This window comes from Pseudopipra pipra, chromosome 2 (genome assembly GCF_036250125.1).
Source record: "Pseudopipra pipra isolate bDixPip1 chromosome 2, bDixPip1.hap1, whole genome shotgun sequence".
In the NCBI taxonomy this organism is placed as follows: Eukaryota; Metazoa; Chordata; class Aves; order Passeriformes; family Pipridae; genus Pseudopipra; species Pseudopipra pipra.
Genome location: NC_087550.1, coordinates 65,558,807 through 65,575,550, shown reverse-complemented (window position 1 = coordinate 65,575,550; position 16,744 = coordinate 65,558,807). Strand labels below are relative to the sequence as shown.

The following is a 16,744-nucleotide window of genomic DNA, read 5'->3' as shown; positions in this document are numbered from 1 at the left end:
AAAATGGTTGGTCATTTTTTGGTGTCAAAAGGAGTCTCAGTTGCAAGTGTCCTTGCAATGATGTCTTCATCTTGATAAGGTGAGTTTCAACAGATCACTGTTCTGCTCTTTTCTCATAATCCAGATGGTCATGGTCCTACATTACCAGTCTATAAATTATCTAAACTACATAAAAACATCTCCTAAATATCATAACTACACACAAAAGACTCTTGTGTTTCTATTGACTGTTTATAATCAACTATGCATTATTTCATAAATTACGGAGCAGGAGTTGGCTGTGAACCTTTGTGACACTACAATCAAGATGTTTGTCAGTACAAAGTGTAAGACTTGGACTAATACAATAGGACCAATTGGGTAATGTCTCGATTTGCCCAACATTTCTACCTGGAGAGCTTCTCTATCAGTCAGTCAAACATTTGTGAACATAGTGAGATTTGAAGCAGTCACCTATTTTTAGATTGATCTATTGTCCCAGACCAGACTGTTATCTAGCTGGGGAGTTCCTGGACCACCCAAGGAATTAATGGCTTCAGTGCACTGGATATACACACAGATACAACTCTAATACTCAGACACATCAGAGTTACAACTAAAGGACAAACTTGAATTTCATACTTATAAATCACTGGCAAGTTCAGTTCCATACCTCTTGACATTTGTGTGAAGTGGGAAATAAATGCTGTGAAGGCTGAACTAAATGTAGTCTTGTGGTTGTCCCTGTCAGGAAACTGTGGAGTAAAACAAACAGCAGCAGGTATCAGAATATTTATATGGGGTATGGGGGCCTTGCAACCCTAAAATAAGTTAAATTGTGCTGACAGGTTTAAAGGTATGGGCTTACTGTGGAGTAACTCAGAGGAAGCCAGTAGGAGCCCGGGGACTTGTGGATCTGGTGACTCTAACGGTTTATGTTTAACCTGGTAGTTACCAGCTGAGGTGAGAAACAGGAGAACAAGCTACTTTGCATCAGCAGCAAAACTTGTGATCTCAAGCTGTCTGGCTCAAAGCAAGGGGAAAGCTTCCACAGAGTCAGTGATTTTTCAGCCTTTCTTGGTTTTATTATATAAATAATGAGAGCCTGGTGCTGAGTCCTTACATACCATACTGCTGAAAATGTTGAGTGAAGTCCAGCACTCTGCTTCCATTCCAGTTACAGAAAATTACCCTAGTGTTCCTTCTCTCTCTTTGTTCCCAAAAAACTCCTTCTGCCTTCAGCTGAAGTGCTGGGAAGGTTCTCAATTTGATAGTGTGGTCTAGAAGGAATAGCAAGTGAGAAAAGATACCTTGGTGTCCTGCTGTCGTAGGTTAACTGTATGGCAGTACAATTGGGAAAGGGCTCTCAGGATTTCATGACTGGGCTCAAAGATATTAAAAGAAATTTAGCCACATTAGAAACCTCTGGTGAGGGCATGACAATACTTTTTAAATCATACAGTCTTTCAAGAGACTAAATATGCTGGCTGTCACAGGTGGGTTTCTGTCAGGCTTCCCTGTGCTCCAAACTCATCAGCTTGACAAATGTAAGTGATATTCACATGGGGTAGTGGGTCCTCTGAGTCAGAGGCACGTGGATGAACCATGTGCCTTTGGTTAGATAGCAAACCTGATTTCTGCTATCCAGTTGGACCATTTTTTTTAACAAATTTGAGGCCTGAATCCTCTGCCATAGGAGACTAAAAATCTACATATGTTTCAACTTCTCATGGACAGTAAGAGAAGAAAAAAATGCAGTGAAAAATCTTATCCAGCAGACCCTAGATCTCATTTCAGATTCCAGGTTCCACATTCATATATTATGCTTTCACTGCATCATGCATTGAACTGCTTTTAGCATTGTTTGGCAACATGCTTGTACAATCAAGGGGAAGATTTTTGGCCCATTGCATTACTTTAACAACAGCAATAAGCAGAAAAAAAATAAGCCTATAATTCACCTGACTTACGAACACAGTGTATTTGTCTAAGTCAGGCGTTCAAAATGGAATTGTAGTCTATTCAGCCACTTCAGACTTAGAGAGACTCCTTTCCTGTGTGAGGTTTAGGCATTCTATTTTTAGCACTTATATGTGATGTAATCCACCTTGGAGTTGTGATCTAGCACAAGACACATGGATGAGGGAAGGCTGTGGATGTGGTCTATCTGGACTTCAGCAAAGCCTTTGACACCATCTCCCACAGCATACTCCTGAAAAAGCTGGCAGCCCACGGCTTGGACAGGGGCACTCTCTGCTGGGTTAAGAACTGGCCGGAGGGCCGGGCCCAGAGAGTGGTGGTGAACGGGGCTGCATCCAGTTGGCAGCCAGTCACCAGTGGTGTCCCCCAGGGATCAGTGTTGGGCCCAGTTCTATTTAATATCTTTACTGATGATTTAGATGAGGGGATTGAGTCCACCATCAGCAAATTTGCAGATGACACCAAGTCTGGGGGGCGTGTTGACTTGCTGGAAAGCAGGAGGGCTCTTCAGAGGGACCTGGACAAGCTGAAAAGTTGGTCTGATTCCAACGGGATGAGGTTCAACAAGGCCAAGTGCCAGGTCCTCCACTTTGGCCACAACAACCCCAAGCAGTGCTACAGGCTGGGCACAGAGTGGCTGGAAAGCAGCCAGGCAGAAAGGGACCTGGGAGTTTGGACTGACAGGAAGCTGAACATGAGCCAGCAGTGTGCCCAGGTGGCCAAGAAGGCCAATGGCATCCTGGCCTGGATCAGGAACAGTGTGACCAGCAGGACCAGGGAAGTGATTCTTCCCCTGTACTCAGCGCTGGTGAGGCCACACCTTGAGTACTGTGTCCAGTTCTGGGCCCTTCAGTTCAGGAAGGACATTGAGGTGCTGGAGCAGGTCCAGAGAAGAGCAACGAGGCTGGTGAAAGGACTGGAGCACAAGTCCTATGAGGAGAGGCTGAGGGAGCTGGGGTTGTTTAGCCTGGAGAAGTCTCGGGGGAGACTTCATCACTCTCTACAACTCCCTGAAAGGAGGTTGTAGCCAGATGGGCATCGGTCTTTTCTGCCAGCCAACCAGCAGTAGGACAAGAGGGCACAATCTTAAGCCCTGCCAGGGGAGGTTTAGTTTGAAAATTAGGAAGGAATTTTTTAGAGAGAGAGTAATCAGACATTGTAATGGGTTGCCCAGGGAAGTGGTGGATTCTCCGTCCCTGGAGGTTTGTAAGATGAGACTGGTTTGTAAGATGAGATGGCACTGACTTACTCAGTGCCATGGTCTAGTAACCACGGCAGTGTTGGATCAAGGGTTGTACTTGATGATCTTGGAGGTCTTTTCCAACCTAGGTGATTCTATGATTCTATGATTCTAAGACCAAAGTACTTGCTTGAAGGTCTGTGACAAATATTGCGCACAACTGGACTCCAAGCATTTATGTCACATAGTATTGAATATGCTGACTCTTTGTAAGAGGGATGAATTTCAGAATGAACAAACACATGAACTAAAAGTGGATGAAAACCCAAGGAATGTGCTGCCACTGTTAAAAGTAAGCAACTGTAATTTCTTCCACTATTTTTTAAACTTGAACAAAGCAACATTTTCAAATTGAGAACCAAAAAACATATCTCTCTTGGTTTCATCATAATTCCCACACCATAGATTTTTTATTTCTGCAAGTACATTGTCTATGATTGAAACACTGAAAGAAACTTTCATTTCAGGAATTCTTATTAGATCTGTGAACCCAGTAATTGCATTTAGTAGTTTCCTTTAGAAAACCCCATTTCTTTCTTGAAAGGCTTGGCAGCTAATTCCGTATTTTGGATATACTCAGTGCTCCAGAAGGCCTTGATTTGCGTGGGTGAAATGGAGTTATAGAAATTTTATTAACTCATTTTAAAAGAACTCTAAAGAATACTTGCAAACTTCAAATGAGTCTCCTGTTAATTTTTGGCTATCTCTTTTCACCCATTTAATTTCCTGTTTAGTTTCCATTAAGTGATACACATTTTGGATAATTTCAATATTCATATTTTTTATTTTTAAATAATGAAGACCAGCAGCTCCAAAAAATATACATGAGACTTTATACATGACAAACTTTAAACCAAGACTGACTTAGTAAGGAACAATTTTATTGATTTTCAGTACAAGATCCCACATTACAAAATTAGGATTTTTCTGAAGACTGTTTCTATACATATAGACAAAGAGACCAAATAAATTGTTTTTTATTTTTTCTAAGAATATTCAGGGAATAAAACATCTTATATTGAGTTCAATCTATGCTTACTTTTTGTTTTGGTCATGTTCAGTAGCTACACTGTATTTGAGTGTCCTTTGTGCTATCTTCATCTTAGAGATTTAACACTTATATGAAACCAGATGTCTAAATACTGAATGATCTCTTGTCCTCTCAACTGCCTCTTTTGCAAGTGGGAGTAGAGGTTACATATATACTGATTTAGCTGTATTTAATCCTGTTTTTTTCGTGTGTCATTCTTATACCATGAATGCTGCCCTGGATATTGAGAATAAGCTGTAATTTACAAAGCTAAGGCACTAAATAGAGGCACTCTAACATTCGGGGGAGTTCCCTTACCAAAATAAAAACTTGTGACCCTTGTTCTGCCTCACATACTAACACAGAGGTTAGCAAAGCAGAAAGGGTAGAGAGTGAGGTGAGCCACTGGTTTACATTGAGTTGTTGAGGTGACTGAGAGTTAAAAGAGATCAGAGCATTGTAGTAGGCAGCAACAACTATTAGAAGAGGGATTATTGCTGAAAACCCTTTGAAGTGCCTCATGTCTTTGTGCTGTATTTATCATCTCTCCTCCCCAACCTGCAATTAGATCTATGTGATTAATAGAAGTGGAAAAAGGAGGCATGAACAAATAAAATAAGTATATACTTCCTAAGGCAAAGAGCAGAATTTTTTTCTTAGCCTCGAGGCTAAAGCAGTACAGTCTAGAAAAATGCCCCCAGAAAATCTATGAAGTGTCTCTTTAGTTATAATTGCCAGTGGCAATGAGCTGCTCTGGATGAAAAACAGCTCCTGAATCCTGCCAGCATCCATCTGTGGATAAGCAGAAGTGTTACTTGGAAGTTAAAAGAGATGTTTTTCTCTTTGGCTCGAAAATCCTCTTATTTACTTTTTTCCAGTGTTTTTACCATGTGTTTCAGTGTGATGAGAAGAAAAAAATGCTATATTTTCAGTCTGTGATGTTTCCTAGCTTTAACTGTCTCAGGGCTGTAGGGTGTGTAAATAGTGGCAAGACATGAATCACAGCAGCTGTCCTGCATCACTCATTGATATAAGATGTGGGAGGAACCAAAGATAGACAATAACAGAGGATCATTACTTATGCATCCAACATGAGGTCTTCTAGCTTAACAAAGTCTGAACTTCAAATGCTGTATGGATAACTCAATGACTGGACATTTTATATATAAAAAATATTTTTTTAAATGTAGTGAAAATTTTAGAGATTCCATGAAAATATCATATATTTAGCTGTTGAGTCAAAAGCAGAATCAGGGACAAAAAAGTTAAGTTGTGTGGAAAAACAGAGTCAAAATCTGAAAATCTGGGAATAATGTCTCTTCTCGTGAACTTTGACCTGCTGAGGTAAGATGCTTGGATAAAGGAGAACACCACCTCTCTGAGGTGCTGCACAGACTTCTGTGGTCATGGGTTCTACTTATCTTGTTGGTCATTTCTCCAGGACCACCTTGGTGTGTGACTCAGTGCCCCAAGAGCAATGCAGGCAGTCACGATAGTTCAGCAAACAGTTAAGAGCTATGTCTGTTTATTTCACCAAGACATCATGATATACTGGAGATTACATCTTTTAGAGGTAACCAAATAAAACCCAAGGATATCAAGTTAGGAAATGGGTTAAATTTTGTATCTGAATTTGTAGATCATAATTTTCTAAAAGGATAGAAACTCACTGCATTGGGTTTTAATGAAGCAGTCTGGGGAAAAGGACAATTCTTGACTCTATAAAAATCACTCTATATATATAATACAGGAGTACGAAATTTATAGTCATGGCTATGGTTTGTGTCTCTTCTTTAAAGATTTTTAAAATGAATCCTAATTTTTTCATCTTCTTTGCATCTGCCTGCCCATATTTCAGTCCTTTTTTCACACTATCAGAAAAGAGTACACTGCCTTCTGTACTTGTGTATGTTGGCTGAGAGGTATCATTGTAATTTTTCTTATCTTATTGAGACAGGATGAGTTTAACCAGAACTTCCTCAGAATTTGGTGATATCATTGTTCGTGTAGGATAGCTGATAATAGAAATTCCTGTCCAGAAAGGCCAAACACGAAAAGAAACCACTTTACAATTACGCGATGCTCACATGGGAAAACCAAAGCCCCTCTGTTTGCGTTGATTCTCAAAATGATGAAATATCCATCCACTAAGGGGAGATAGAAGTCTCAGAGACTGGCATTTAATTTATTAAAGTGAATGTTGCTTAAATAAATAAATAAATAAATAAATATTTCTCAGTAAAAATGAAATAATTTTCAGAGAAATGTACCTGCTTTCACAGAAAATGATTTTTCTGTCAAAATTAAAAAAGCCCTAAATTGCCCGACCTCATGACTATTTCTTTGTGTCACATCATCCTAACGGAGAACAAAGCATTATAAAAGCACAGCATGAAACCCTTGAACTCTGTCAGGCTTGGTGCTGTGACCACTTTTCTGGGGAGCCTTTTCCAGTGCCCACCCACCCTCTGGGTGAAGGACCTTTTTCTAATATCCGACCTAAACCTCCTCTGACACAACTTCAGGCCATTCCCTCGGGTCGTGTCACTGGTCACCACAGAGAAGAGAACAGTGCCTGCCCCTCCTCTTCCCCTTGTGAGGAAGTTGTAGACTGCAATGAGGTCTCCCCTCAGTCTCCTCTTCTCCAGGCTGAACAGACCACGTGACCTCACCTGCTCTTCATATGGCTTCCCCTCAAGGCCCTTCACCATCTTCATTGCCCTCCTTTGGACACTTTCTAATGTCTTAATATCTTACAGATAGCAGTAGGCATGGGCAAGGTAGACAGCTGGCTGCTGACAGCAAATCATTGATGAAATCAAAAGATCCAGTTACTGTCCAACCTACAGGGTCTGGGAAGTTTTACTGGGTGCCGCAGCTGCCAAAGGAGTACATGGGAATAGATAAATAATCTTCATTAGCAACTGCATCACTTCTGCTTCTCACAGGATGCCCTTTAGTCAGTTGGAGCCGAAGGAACTGGCCCATCCTCTTTGGAGTGAAATTCCTCTTTTTTTTTCTTTTCAATTCTGATGTGATTAGCTATTGGTGTCTTCATTCATATCCCTCCCAGATACAACATACTGATCAGGAGGATGGTGTGGTGGCACTACATTGCCCAATATATGTTGCCATTCCTATAATCTGATGCCAGAAGACAGAGGAGTTTTCTCTTCAAAATTGCACCAAAAATAAGGTGTCCACATACATTTTCAGATTTTCATGCCAAATAAAGAAATTACCTGGAATTAGATTAATCTTTTGTAAGGAATAATTCTATCTAGAAAGTGGGTTGAGAAAACATCTATAATTAAGAAATAAGATAAACCCAAGCCTTTATGGGTGGTTGTTGCTGCTGTCTCAGGAAGGGGAGATGCAGGTCCTCATGGATGAGCTGAGTGGGTACAGTGGTGGAGAGGAAGATGAGAGGCTAGAAGGAAAATGGGAAAGGGAAAAGAGCTTGGGGTTTTGAAATCCTCTGAGGTGGGAAGAAGGCAGTTTAAAGGACATCTAATGGGAGATTCTTAGTTTGGATAAATATCTCTCTGGGGTCAAGTATGTGAGACATTTTCTTGGAACACGTGTTTGGTTCCCTATAAGTTACAGTTTGGTTGAAAGCTGAGGTGGAACATAGGAACCATCTTGTGCTGGACGCATGCTTCAGGGAAAATTCTGCATGATAGGAAAGCCTGTGCAGCCACAACATGAAATGTCTCCTACGTCTGGAAGCAGATAGTAACCACGTATTTTATAATGTTCCCATTGTTGTAGAGTCAGAAAGACACAGCTGCACTTCTTTCCTTTGCAGACTCCCCAAAAGGAAGGAAAAGCCTGTTCAATTCACCATGATGGATATACAGTGATATATTCCCAGTGGTTCCACTAGCCACGGTGTCTGAAATCTTTCCCACAGATTTGAAAAATGCTCATCTAAGCAAAACTACAACCAACTCCTTGAGAACATCTGTGAAATTAAGATAGTAAGTAAAAGTTCTGGAAGGAGACCGAGATGCAGCAGCAACCAAAAGGTTTGCAAAAGGATTAGAAGCAGATAGCACATATAAATTTTTCCCTTCTGCACAGTGCAGCTATTGCTTGAATAGAGTGAACTTAAACATGAAAACTTGGCTTTCAATCTTAAAACCACTTCAGAGTAGTTCTCTGAATGCATTAAATTATAAATACATCATTCAGAGCAAATGTGTAATAGTGCTTTTAAATGCGAACATGTTTGTCACATGTAAAAAATGGGGGAACTATATCACTGATGGATGTTATTCATCTGCTTTTAGCTTTGACTATGCACAGGTGACACAGACAGGCTGACCCTGTCTGCTGTTGAAGTCTCAGTCACCCACTGAAGTCAACAGGAGTTAAAGGTGAAGTCAAGGTCTTTCTGGACAAAATATTAAAGATTATGTATTAAAATGTGTCTTATATATTCATATTATATATAGTAAAGCATCAAAAATTAAATATTAAAATCTGCAGGACTGAATGAAAGGGATTCTTATATGTATTTATTCCCAGGAAAATCAATGGAAATTAAGGTGCTGAATAGTTTCTAGAGGTTTGTCTGCTAAGGTTTGTATTGTGCTCTCTGCTATTCCACCTCCCTAAGGTCCCCCTGACCTTAGCAGAACAGGGGGTGAAAATCAGTATTTCCTGGAGTAAGGATGTTTTATTACCCCACATTAATATATATCTTTAAAAATGTTGGGAAAGCAGAATTTTCAGCTGTATCAAATTTGAGTAATATCTTGTCATTATGTAGACTATGGGGGAGTTGATGTCAAGCCTGCTGAAGTCAGTGGACAGGCTCCAGCTGAATTAAATGAGCTTTGGGTCAGATCCAGAAAGGCAGTAGGGAATTGCAATTAGACAGCTTAAATTTATCATGTTTGTCTTGGAAATTCAGCTTAAAAAAGGCTGTCTCATCTGGACAAAGAAGGACTCCTGAACTGCTGTCTAGTAATAGATGTTCTCATTTTTGCCAGTGTGAGATTTTGCACTCAGTGTGAGCTAGGACCTGAATTAATTCTAAGCATCTGAAATTTGATTAATAACAACAGCAACTTCAGTGGTGTAGCATGGCAGACTTTAAACCACGCTTTGCCTCACACTAGGAATTTGGACCGGTGAGGGTTTAAATTAAATGATAATATAACAGACTTCATTTCATACATGTTTACTAAAAATAAAAAGACCCAGGAGTTCTGAGAAAGATAATTGCTAAACACTTCTAAATATTTTCAGTCTATCTTTAATGATGCTATTGGTTTGATCAAGAATGTTTTGAGAACACTTTATGGTTTTCCTCATGCTGTGGAAGTGTGAAAAAAGTCTCAACTAAATTTTGAACACACGTAAGCAAAAAGGAAGGAAGAAAAGACAACATGCATTAAAGAAGTTTTATTTTAAGTCAAAGTACTAATTTTTTCCTTATTTAATTTCATCAACTAAAAGGAAATATATTCTCTCTGGACTCAATATTTGTTGTTACTCAAAAAATAACAAAATATTAGGTAACATTTTCCTTAGAATGTGTAATAATAAAATAAGAATAGGAGAAGAATAGGATGGAATAAAGACAGTAACACCAAAGTCCAGGTTTAACAGGATAATGTTTATGGGTTTTATAAGAATACCTCTGTGATATATTTTGACCCAAAATATCTTACATTTATGTAATTTTTATTAACCATAAATATATTTTATACCATTTCACATAAAATATAACATTTTAAAATAGTTTCCCAGCAGTTTATGTCTTTGCCTATGTTGACAAGAAGACATGCTAGAATAAAGAGTTAAAGGCCTTTCCTCCATGTCTCCCATAAGTTTTGTGAAGCCTGTAATTAGCACTGACTGTGATCTGCACATTCTGTAAATAAACAAGGAGCTATGATGCTATCAGCCCACATGACACCCTTGGAGTGGTGAATAAGGATTGAAGGGCTTAATTAAGCATGTTAAGATGGTACTTTTCTGCCATTTTTCAAAATGTGCTGACAATAGTCACAGGCAAACTCTCACTTGTGATGTAATCATATCCTGCAGCCACCTGGATCAAGAATTTTCATCTAAACTGTGGATAAAGTGGTGCAAAAGTCTTCACAATTCAGAAAAGGGATGGCTCGGTATTTTATACCAAGGACTGGACATTATAGTTCCTGAAATAACTGTAAACTTTACAAAACTTGTTTTTACCTGTGGTTCACATGCAAATACCTTGCAATTAATCTGCTCAAAGACTGATGCACCTTGTGGTAAAAACACAAGCTCAACAAATCTGAGATATTATTTAGAAAGAGGGGAGTGGGCAGTCAACAGGTAAAATACTTGTAACTATAGAAGGAAAAGAACTCTTGTCATTATTTGCCCTTCATTTGGACACAGTTTGCAGTTAAAATCTCTGATAGCTTTGTCCTACTGGCTTTGAGGGACTAGTGTTAAAGGTTCACCTCTCTAGTAGAACTCAATCAGCTTTTAGAAAGACGCCCTCACAGTGTCTTCAACAATCAGAAGAGAAAAATAATGTCCTTGATATGGCCCTGAGGCTGATAAATGTCATAGGTAGGGAAAATGAAAAAGATCTGAGAAAACATTTTGTTCTTGTGTAAGACAGAGAAGAACTGATAAAAGCTCTTTAGGAAGAGAAATTATTTTCTGTATTCAGAAAGAAAAGGAAAGATGCTGCTGCTGGATTTAGGAGTGATGACATTTCAAAGCAGACATCACATAAGAGGAAGCACCCAAGGAAATTACATAGAATGTCTCCAAAGTTTACTTTGGGGAAAACAATCCACAGTACAAAACAGCCTTCCAGTCTGTTTCATCTATCAAAAGCAGAGCACAAAGAAGGGTGCACAAAGGGTGAAGTTAAAAATCTATTAGATTGTTTCAAGGTCTCCACTAATGTTCCCATATTGGGAATACAAAGACATTCAAAGTAAAAGTGTCCTTGTTGTCCCAGACTGTTCACTCACAGTTAATTCTCCCTCAGGACACGGTGGTTTTATTTGTTGATTTTAAAATGCACATAATTTGGAGGAAAGAAAAACAGGATGGAAACAAAAAAACCCTCATAATGACATGTGGTTGTAATGTTTTGAATTTTCTTCAGCTGTCATAAACATCTCCAAGATGACCCTTATGCATCTATAGGTGCCCGGTACAAACTATATGAAGAAAGAAATGCAGTCTTTGCTATAAACTCTTTTAAAACCTTACCTGCTCTCTCATAATGTTGAAAATGCTCAGAAAATAGCTTCTTCAACCTGTTTTCCTAAGTAAAAAAAGGATTACATAATCTCTTTCTGTATTTATGAACCTCACAAATAATTTCTGAGTACACTTGCCCGGTTCAACCAGATTCAACAGAGATAAGGATCTCAAAAGTATAAAGGTTTTGCATAGCAGTCTGTTATACCCTAAGGATAATATAAACATCCTCAGTGAAGTAAAGACTGCAGCATGAACTCACCATTTGTTAGATAACAAAGAGTCTAGGGAGGATGGAGGTGTTATGAATGCTTTAGTTGCAGGAAAAGCATCACTGGACACAAAAAAAAGGCCAAACACACAATAAAAAATTAATTTCTAAGCAAATGGATTTAAATAGTTTCACTGTGAAAATGGTATAGGTGAGACTCAGCAGAAATCTGTGACCTACGTCTGAAAGTATCTCATCAGCTAAACACCAAGACCCTATACTGTATCTGTGAACTAAACTCTGTTCCCTTGCAAGGGACATCAAAACTGAGATACCAAGCCTCCACAAGCATTGCCAACTGAAAGCTGTGCTTTAGTGAGTGTAAGCAGGAATCTATTTCCATTTTCGCCCATCTTCTGTGATCTCACCACATATCCTGCAAACCAACCATCTGAAACTTGTCCTGTGTCCAAAGCCAGCACTGCTGCCATAGGTAATACATTGGCAAGGTGCAGGAGTCAAAAGCTGCCAATCCCCTTCACAGTGAAGTCCATCATCACAGGTCATCTGCTCCATCTGCTTCATCATCACTGTGGGTCCTGTCTTACAGACCTTTCAAGAAATATTTACAGCATCCTCCAAACAAGCATGCTGAATAATAGACCCTTTACCACTTTTCTTTCAGAGTATTTCAGAACCTCAAATCTCCTTTCAAGGAAATTGTTACTGGTACTGCAATGAATATAAATATTTATCTTAGTTTCATACCAGCACTTCTGATTCAATTGTTTATATTGGCAGCCTCACAGACGACTTTGTATTCGAGGCAATGGTGATCTTCAACAGGCTTTGTCTGCTTGCTCTACTGGGCACTGCACTCAGAGCCAGAGCAGCTTGTATGTTAGCAAAATGGACTCACTGTATGTGAGACTGCAGGTGTACACCATGCACCTGTGGGCATTGTGACAGAGGAAACAGTCTAACATGTCAGGAGAAGACATATATGATTCTGGTTGCTGTGCAACAAGGGCACTGTGGTCCTTGGGAGGGAAGAGGAACCTCTCAGTGGAGGGAATCTGTGCAGCATGGGAAAACCCCCCTGGAATCTGTCTGATGCTGCATAAATGTGGAGTTCCCAGCACATGGAGGGATGTAAAATTTACTATCTATAACACTCCTGTTACTCATCTTATTAAAACTGTTATTTTATTAAACCATTATTTACTGGGCCTTTTTGTTGAGATCCAGAAAACGCTCTGCACCATCTCTCTCTCCCTCCTCATTCCCCTGCCACCTGCAAAAATTTCTTTTACTACATATATATTTGCTGTCTCTCTCTCTCTCTCATACTGGAAATTCACCAAGATGTTATGAAAAAAAAAAAGGAGCATAAAAATTGAAGACTTTTTTTTTTCCTTGTATTTTAGCCATTTTCTGGTTTGCAGACTCTCACTGAGAATTGGTTAGCTTTCCTAGAAACCCTTCTCAGGTAATTTATGGGAAGAATATGATAATTCAACACTAAGTCTGACTTTTTGTTTTCTGTTCCCCTGTATCATGTTTCAGCAGTGTCTGTTCTCCACATTTTCCTTTCATTAGTTGAATTATGTGGCTAAAGTACACCCAGCAAAAACTTCCTGAACTATTTGATCTTAATCCAGCAATGTGCTTAATGTTAAGCCCACAACTAATCCCAGCAAAATGAATGGAGCTATTAATGAATTTAAAGATATTTCCAGGTGAAAGCTGGTAAGAATTATCCTATTACCATTGTCCTAAGCTACTTGATTGTGTAAGCAAAGCATTATAATGAGCCAGCCCTTCAATGTAAAATTTTATTCACAAAATATGCTAAAGATCAGCTCAAAGAGTGCCAAAAAAGGCTTTTAAAAACAAGATAAATAAAGAGAAAGAATGGCCCAGGAGGAATGCTGGGGCACATTTTTGATATGCATACCACTGAGAAGCTTAAGGTATTAATGAAATTATCTGAAAAGGCATCTATATCCAATAACTTTTTTTTTTTACATAACCCCGTTACGTTCCAGATAAAATACTTCTATTTATTAAGATATATAACACGTTTACCATGAAGTGTACTGTTTTAGGCATATGTGCAGGTAAAGGTTTAACATAGAATCATAAGATGGTTTGGGTTGGAAGGGACATTAAAGACGATCTTGTTCCAACCTCCCTTGTCATGGGCAGGGACACCTTCCACTGCACCAGGTTGCTCAAAGCCTCATCCAACCTGGTCTTGAATACTTCCAGCGATTGGGCACCCACAGCTTCTCTGGGCAACCTACTCCAGCACCTCACCACCCTCACAATAAAGAATTTCTTCCTAGTATCTAGCCTAAACCCACCCTCTGTCAGGTTAAATCCATTCCTCCTTGTCCTGTCACTACATGCCCTTGTAAAAAGCCCTTCTCCAGCTTTATTGTAGATTCATGGTGCACAGAGTGAAGAACCAGCTAAAGGGCAGGCAGGGTTGTAGCGAATGGGGCTACATCTCCCCGGTGACTGGTCATCAGCAGCATTTCTTCAGGGTTCCATTGTAGGACCAGTTTTATTCAATATGATCTAGATGCAGGAGTTGAATGCACCATAAACAAGTTTGCTGATGATACCAAACTAGGAGGGGCTATTGACTCTCTCAATAGACAAGAGATCTTGCAAAGGGCTCTAGATAGATTGAAGAATTGGGCAATCGTTACTGGAATAAAATTTGATGAGAAGAATTGCTGGATTCTGCACCTGTGATGTAGTAATGCTGGTCACAAGTATAAATTGGGAGAGGAGTGGCAGGAGAGCAACCCTGCAGATGGGGATCTGGGGGTGCTGGTGATTAGCAGGCTCAATGTGAGTCAGTTGTGAATTTTATTACACCTTATTAATAGTTACTATGCAGTGCAAGTGCTATCAGGAGTCCTTACATGAAGAACTAACGGATTTGAAAACCAATCTTTTGTCCCCATAACACATCAATTGGTTTAATGAAAAGAGAACACTTATAAATCTGTCCTACAGACCATGTCTTGTATGTATGATTAGCTTGTCACAACTGCTCAAAATTCCTTATGAATTTTGTTGAGTAGGGCTTTTTTAATGACTGTGACCAATGTCTCTGACTAAAATAGCAAATTACTTATTTTAGAAGTATGAACTGTTACCTTAATCACCTTTCAGTCAAAATGTTTAGAATGAAAAAGTTTTCAGTAATAGTGAAGAATAATTAGGCATTATCTCCTTTATCTCTTATATCTAAAGATATTTTGCAGGTCTTTTAAACAGCCTGAGAAAATTCTTGCTAATATAATACAAACATTTTTATGTCATGAGGTAGTTTTTTTCTGCAACATTTTTCTGACTGAAGCTGATTCTAATAAACTTCATTGTTGATTTTTGAGAAACAGACAGTGTCAGGCAGCAGTAAAAATAAATAATGTACTGTTTGATTCAAATTCTAACTATCTGGATGCAGACTGTTCCCAAATTCTTGTCATAAGTAGCACCATCCAAAAGTACTGGTCCTTGCTTCTAGTCACATTCCAAGTGCTTTGGATGGTGTTTCGGTGAACAGTGGTGACTCATTTCAGCACAGAGTCATCAGCTGGACCTGCAATGTAGACTTCAGGAAAGCATCGCACAGATGCCAAAGCCACATGTTTATTTGATTTATTTATATTTGGAGAGAAGTCTTCTTTGGAACCCCTCTCAGCGCCTGAGGGATCCTCTTCTCTCTTTTCTCCCCTGCATCCTTGTGGCCCTTGTGGTCCTTTTGGCCAAGAGGAATAGGACACACCTCTTTGAGCTGCCAAACACTTACTAGCCTGGAGTCGGACTCTCTACTGTCCACTAAGCTAGGAATGAGAAATATGGGAATATGACCCAACAGATTAAAGCACATTTGTGAACTCTCCTAATAAAATACAGCAAAATACCTTTCAAAAATGGAAATGATCTTTCTTTTTTTAGCTTCTGGACTGCATTTAGTGCATGAACCTATGATGTGTTCCTTTCTGAAGGGTACCATTGGCATGACTTTAATCACTGTAAGGGTAATACATGAGTGCATACCTGGATGAGTGTGATGGCAACGGTGGAGATCTGCATATTTTCTGCAGGCCTCCTTTAAAAGGCTGATGAAATAAGATTATCCACTTTCCAGTTTCTTCATAATTTTTTTATGAATGTTGGTAGAACACATTTGGAAAGAAGTTGTTTTCCGTCACATTATGACGACCTAGCTGTGAAGGGATGAGATCCCATATCCAACATTACAAACCACCTAGGTTTTTCCAATTCGATTTCAAACTGCTATGAATTACTAGATTATATGTATGATAGCCATTTATTAGCACCCACACATACAGAGCTTTATACATATACACAGGCTTAGCTTCTCTAGTATGAAAATAATTTTCTGTAGAAATAATTTTCAGTACTTCTAATGAGAAGAGATGTGAGGCCTGTAAAGGACAGTGGATTCATATCAATTTAGAGTGAGAAGAATACTGGTATAGGCTTTAATCTTGACTGTATGTGCCATCAAGCAGGTACATTTTCCTCTTGCCCACTGAGAACTTGACTGAAAATTGCCAAAAGCCACACTTCTGATTATGAATACAGGACCTGTAACCTTGGTAAGGCAGTGAACTATGTCCTCTGACTGAGTTGTACTCAGTGTAGTGCAAAAAAATATAGATGCTCTTTTTCTCTGAGGCAAGGAGCAGCAGACTTACAGTCTATCCAAAGTGTTAATTTATTTTGAATTGTTCTTTTTAGTACAGAGCCAAAAACTTACATGATACACTCCAAAAATGACAGATGACCCTACATCATTTTGAAAGTGCAAAAAAAGTACATGACAAAAAAATTGCTTCTTAATTAAGACATGCAGTAAGATTACTGTTTAGTTAAATTCCAGGTGTCCTAGCAACTTGTGTCTATTATACATATGTCTTATATCTGAATTGACTTGAATGCAGATGGAAATTTGGAAACATGGAATTTCTTAGAATACTGTTTGTCAGTTCAAATTATTATACTGATGTCATTCAGGGCAGACTCAAATACA

General features: G+C 39.0%; 1 long non-coding RNA gene across 1 annotated transcript; it reads right to left on the bottom strand.

Moving 5' to 3' along the window:
* Nucleotides 1-1,039: 1,039 nt before the first annotated feature.
* On the bottom strand, nucleotides 1,040-2,048 carry LOC135406934 (uncharacterized). The gene is made up of 2 exons (XR_010426588.1): nucleotides 1,941-2,048; nucleotides 1,040-1,259 (listed from the first exon to the last, which is right to left on the bottom strand). It is a non-coding gene; the product is annotated as an uncharacterized LOC135406934 (long non-coding RNA).
* Nucleotides 2,049-16,744: the final 14,696 nt, after the last annotated feature.